Source organism: Jaculus jaculus, chromosome 18 (genome assembly GCF_020740685.1).
Source record: "Jaculus jaculus isolate mJacJac1 chromosome 18, mJacJac1.mat.Y.cur, whole genome shotgun sequence".
Lineage (NCBI taxonomy): Eukaryota > Metazoa > Chordata > Mammalia > Rodentia > Dipodidae > Jaculus > Jaculus jaculus.
The window spans coordinates 38,175,184-38,181,564 of NC_059119.1; the positions used below are offsets into that span (position 1 = coordinate 38,175,184).

Consider the following 6,381-nt stretch of genomic DNA (forward strand, 5'->3'; position numbering starts at 1 on the left):
CATTGTGTTACAGGTGAGGCCTAGGAATTCTTGATCATCATTGGGTTATAAATGAGGCTGAAGAGACATGATCTTCACTGTATTAGAGATGAGGCCTAGACTTGATCATCATTGTGCTATAGAAATGGTATGGTGAGATGACTTTATTATCATTATTTACAGATGTTGCCTGGGCAATGTGATCATCACTGTGTTACATATGAGTCCAGGGGATACATGATCGTCATAGGCTTACACATGAGGACTTGGGATATGACATGGTCATCTTTGTATTTCAGATAAGGCCTAGGGAGACATGATCATCATTGTAATACAGGTGAGAACTGAAGAGTCATGATCATCAATGTTTTAGAGAAGAGGTCAGTAGAAACATCAACATCCTTGCCTTACAGGTGAGGCCTGTGGAGCCTTGATCATCATTTTGTAACAGATGAGACCTGTGGAGATGACTTCATCATCATTATGTTGCAGATGAGGTCTGGGTAACATGATCATCATTTCCAGACAGACAAGACCTGAGGAGACTTAATCACTGTTGTGTTACAGATGAGGCCTGTGGAATCTTTATCATCTTTGTGTTACAAATGAGGCCTGAAGAGACATGATCTTCACAATGTTACACATGTGGCCTGGAGAGACATGATTATCATTTTGCTACAGAATTGGTATGTTAAGACATTATCATCATTATTTTACTGATGTGACCTGTGTGACATGATCATCACTGTGGTACAGATGAGGCCTGGGGAGACATGATCATCCTTGGTTATCGATGAGGCCTCTGGAGATGACATGATCATGTTTGTGTTTCATATAGGCCTTGGAATCCATGATCATCATCATGTTACATATGAGGCCTGAGGAGACATGACCATCATGTCTTTACACATGAGGCCAGGGAATACATGATCATTTTGATAATACAGATGAGACCTGAGGAGACATGGTCGATATCTTAGAGAACAGGTCAAGAGAGCTATGAACATCATTATGGTACAGATGAATCCTGAGGAGAATTGATCATCATTGTACTACAGATGAGGCTTGAGGAGACATAATCATCAATGTTTTAGATAAGAGGCCAGGGAGACATGAACGTCATTGTGTTAGAGATGAGGCCTAGGGAGACTTGATCATCATGTTACAGAGGAGCCCTGTGGAGATACTTTACTCCTTACTGTGTTGCAGATGAGGTCTTGGTAACATGTTCATCCTTGTGTTATAGACAACGCTTGTGTTGAGTTGATCATCATTATGTTATAGATGATGTTTGGGGAGACTTTTTCATCATTGTATTACAGGTGACGCCTGGGGAGGCATGATCACCACTATGTTAAGGTTGAGATCTGGGGAGATTGATTATTGTGTTACAGATGATGCCTAAGGAGACATGATGATCATTGTGTTACAGAAGAATCCTGTGATGACATGATAATCACTGTGTAACACATAAGGCCTTGGTGAATGATCTTTATGGTGCTACAGATGAGGCCTGCAGAGACATGATCATCACTGTGTTATAGATAAGACCTGGGGAGTCATGATCATGATTGTCTTTCAGATGAGGCCTGAGGAGACATTATAATCAATGTTTTAAGAAGAAGCCAGGGGAGACATGACCATCAGTGTGTCACAGATGAGGTCTGGGGAGACTTTATCATTATTGTGTTACAGGTGAGACCCCAGGGAGACATGACCATCATTGTTTTACAGATGAGGCCTTGGGAGTCATGAACATTATTGTGTTAAGAGATGTGGCCTGGCTAGACATGATCATCATTGTTTTACAAATGAGGCCTGTGGGGATCACTTGATCATCATTGTGTTAGAGACAAGGCCATGGGAGACATGATCATCACTTTGTTGCAGATGAGACCTGGGGAGACATGATCTTCAATGTGTTAGAGATGAGGTCTGGGGAGACTTAAGCACCACTGTGTTAGAGATGGGGCCTGAGGAGACATGATCATCATTATGTTAGAATTCAGGCCTAGGGTGACTTGATCATCATTTTGTTACAGATGAGGCCTGAAGAGATCTGATAATTACTATGTTACAGATAAAGCCTGGGGAGACTTGATCATCATTTTCTTACAAATAAGGCCTGTGGAGGTTATTTGATCATCATTGTTTTGCAGATGAGGTCTGGATAAGGGATCATCATTGTGCCACAAACAAGGACTGGGGAGACTTGATCTGCGTTACAGATGAGGTCTGGGGAGGCTTGATCATCATTGTATTAGAGGTGAGGCCAGGGGAGAAGTTATTATCAATTTGTTAAGGTTGAGACCTGGGGAGATTGATCATCATTGTGTTATAGATGTGGCCTTAAAAGTCATGATCACCATTATGCTACAGATTATACCTGGGGAGACTTTACCAACATAGTATTACAAATAATGTCTAAGGAGACATGATCTTCACTGTGTTACAGATGAGGCCTTGGGAGACTCGATCATCATTGCATTACAGATGAGGCCTGGGGAAACATGATCATCATATGTTACCAAAGAAGCCTGGGAAGGCATGATCATCACTATGTTACAGTTAATGCCTGGGGATACATTGTCTTTATGGGGATACAGATGAGCCCTGATGAGGCATAATCATCACAGTGTTACAGATGAGAACTGGGGAGTCATGATGATTGTGTTTCAGATGAGGCTTGAGGAGACATGATCATCAGCATTTTAGAGAAAAGGTAAAGGTAGATATTGACATCATTGTGTTCAGGATGAACACTGGGGAGACTTGATTATCATTTTCTTACAGATGAGGCCTGTGGAGATGACTTGATCATAATTGTGTTGCAGATGTGGCCTGGGTAACATGATAATACTTGTGCTATAGACAAGGCCTGGAGGTACTTGATCATCATTGTGTTACAAATGAGGTCTGGGGAGACATTATCATTATTGTATTCCAGGTGACACCTCGGGAAACGTGACCATCATTATTTTACAGATGAGGACTGGGGAGTCATGAACATCATTGTGTTAGAGGTGAGGCCTATGGAGATGTGATCAACATTGTGTTGGAGATGGGCCTATGGAGATGTTCCAGATGAGGCCTGAGAAGACATGATAATCATTGTGTACATATGAGTCATGGAGAGTCATGATCATGATTTTGTTACAAATGCTGCCTGAGGAGACATAATCATCATTGTACTATAGATGAGACCTGAGGAGACATGGTAATCAATGTTTTAGAAAACAGGCCAGGAGAAATATGAACATCATTGTGTTACAGATTAGTCCTGAAGAGACTTGATCATGATTGTACTACAGATGAGTCCTGAGGAGACATGATCATCAATGTTTTTGAGAAGAGGTCAGGGTATACATGAACATCATTGTGTTACAGGTGAGGCCTGGGAAGTCTTGGTCATCATTTTCTTACAGATAAGGCCTGCAGAGATGATTTAATCATCATTGTGTTACAGATGAGGTCTGGGGAGTCTTTATGATAATTACCGGGAAGGCCAGGGTTGACTTGTTTTTCACTATGTTAATGTTGATAACTGGGGACATTGATCATCATTGTGTTACAGATGAGGCCTGAGAAGTCATGATCATCATTGTGTTACAGATGATGCCTGGGGAGTCTTAATCATCATTGTATTACAAATGGGGCTTGAGGATACATGGTCTTCACTGTTACAGATGAGGCGGGGGGGGGGGGGGAGACAGGATCATCATTGTGTTACAGATACAACCTGGGGAGTCATATCATGATTGTATCATGGTTGAGTCTTTAGGTGACATGGTTATCATTATACTACAGATGAGACATGAGGAGACATGATTTTCAATGTTTTAGAGAAGAGGCTGGGGGGAGACATGAACATCATTGTGTTAAATATGAGGCCTGGGGAGACTTGATCATCATGTTGTTATAGATGAGGCCTGTGGAGATGATATGATCATCATTGTGTTGCAGATGAGGCCTGGGGAGACTTGATCATCTTGCTGTTACACATGAGGTCTTGATAAACTTTATCATCATTGTATTACAGATGAGGCCTGAGGAAACATGATCATCATTGTGTTACAAATGATGCCTAAGGAGATATGATGTTCATTATGTTACAGATGAGGCCAGGGAGAATGATCTTTAATGTGTTTCAGATGAGACCTGTCAAGACATGATCATCATTGTGTCAAAGATGAGGCTTGTAGAGACGTGATCTACACTGTGTTGCAGAAGAGGCCTAGGGGTCAATGATCATCATTTTGGTTCAGATAAGGACTGGGGCGACATGATCCTCAATATCCTACAGATATGGCCTGTGGAGATCTGATCATGATTGTGTTGCAGATGAGGCCCAAGGAAACGTGATTATCTTTGTGTTACAGATGAGGCCTAGAGATATGATCTTTGTTGTGTTACAGAAGTAGCCTGGATATATGACCTTCCTTGTGTTACAGAAGAAACCTGGAGAGATATGATCACGATTGTTCTACAGCTGAGGCCTAGAGAGACATGATCATCATTGTGCTACATATGAGGCCTGTGGAAATGCTGTGATCATCACTAGATTGCTGATGAAGCCTGGGGAGACATGTTCATCATTGTATTACAGATGAGGTCTGCAAAGACATGACCATTACGTGTTGTAGATAGTTTTGAGGAAATATTATCGTTGCTGTGTTACAGATGGGAAAAGTTGGGAATTGATCATCATTGTGTTACAGAAGAAGCCTGAGGGACATGATCATCATTGACTTACAAATGAAGCCTGAGGTGTCACAATCATCATTTTGTTACAGATGTGGCCTGGGGAGACTTGATCAACATTGTGTTACAGATGAGGCCAAGGTTATCATTTTGCTACAAATGAAGTCTGGCATAATCATCATTTTGTTATAGATGAAGCCTGGAGAAGCATTATCATCATTGTGATACAGATGAGGCTTTGAAAAACTTGATCATCATTGATTTGGAGATGAAGCTTGGGAAGTCATAATCATCATTGTGTTACAGATGGGGCCTGGTGAGACATGATCATCATTTTTACAGATGAGGCCTGGTGAGACATAATCTTCTGTGTCTTACAGATGTGGCCTGTGAATATATGATCACCATTTTGTTCCAGATGAGGCCTGGCAATACATAATCATCACTGACTTATAGATGAGGCCTGGGGAAACAAAGTCATCAATGTGTTACAGATGGGGCTTTGGGATACATGATCATCATTGTGCTACAGATCAGGTCTGAGGAGTCACGATCATCATTGTGTTTCACTTGAGGCCTGGGAAGACATGATGATCATTGTGTTACAAATGATGCCTGGGGAGATATGATTATCACTGTCTTACAGATGAGGCCTGGTGGGAGAAAATCATCAATGTGTTCGAGGTGGGGCCTGGGTATATATGATATCATTTTGTTACAGATATGGCCTGGAGATACATGATCATCATTGCTTACAGGTGAGTCCTGGAGAGACATGATCCACAGGTAAACCCTGTGGAAACATGATAACCATTGTCATATACATAAGGCCTGGCAATATGACTTCATCATCATTGTGGTATAGATGTGGCTTGGGGAGACATGATCATGTACTTGTTATAGATGAGGTCTGGAGAGACATAATTATGATTTTGTTACAGGTGAGGCCTGGGAGACTTGATCATCATTATGTTACAGATGAGGACTGGGGAGACATGATCATCTTTGTTCTACAGCTGAGGCCTGGTGAGAAAGGAGATATAAAGGGAATAGAAAGGGAGGGAGGGGTACTTAATAGAATAATATTTTATATATGTAAATAGAAGAATAGATTAATGGGGTAAAAAGGCCTAAGTGAAGTCAGGGGAAGAGATTGAGTACAAGTGGAGGGAGGGCTAATCAAAACCTAAAAAGATATAAATAAGTCAATGGAAACCTACTTCTTTTGGACAATGGAACACTCAGAAGCCATAGATTGGTATACCAGAAAATTTTCAGTGTCAGGTTTGGGATGCCTTCCTGTGAGTTGTTGGCCAGGGATGTCACTGACACCCCCAAAACATTACTGGCCATTGTTGATGCTCTTTATTTCTACCAGGAATAGATAAGATCCTATTGCTGAAGACTCCACATACTTGGGCTGTAAGGTCACTGAGAAATCCTGCTGGAGCTGAGCTGAAAACCTCCTCCATGTAGACCAGCCAACAGAAAACTAGAAAAAGCTATGCTGCATGCAGTTCCATGGGAGAGAGAGAGAGAGAGAGAGAGAGAGAGAGAGAGAGAGAGAGAGAAATCACCAGTGGAGATACTCAACAGTACACACTAAAATTTGTAAATTTGGCCAGCCAGGCCAAATGAGCCAACTGGTGCAATAGTGGCATGCCTATTATATGGAAAACCAACTACTCTCTGATTGAACTG

General features: G+C 41.6%; 1 long non-coding RNA gene across 1 annotated transcript; it reads left to right on the top strand.

Annotated features, from left to right (window-relative positions):
• Nucleotides 1–546: 546 nt before the first annotated feature.
• LOC123455734 lies at nt 547–2,245 on the top strand. The gene is made up of 3 exons (XR_006634106.1): nt 547–665; nt 1,562–1,674; nt 2,139–2,245. It is a non-coding gene; the product is annotated as an uncharacterized LOC123455734 (long non-coding RNA).
• The last annotated feature ends 4,136 nt before the right edge of the window (nt 2,246–6,381 follow it).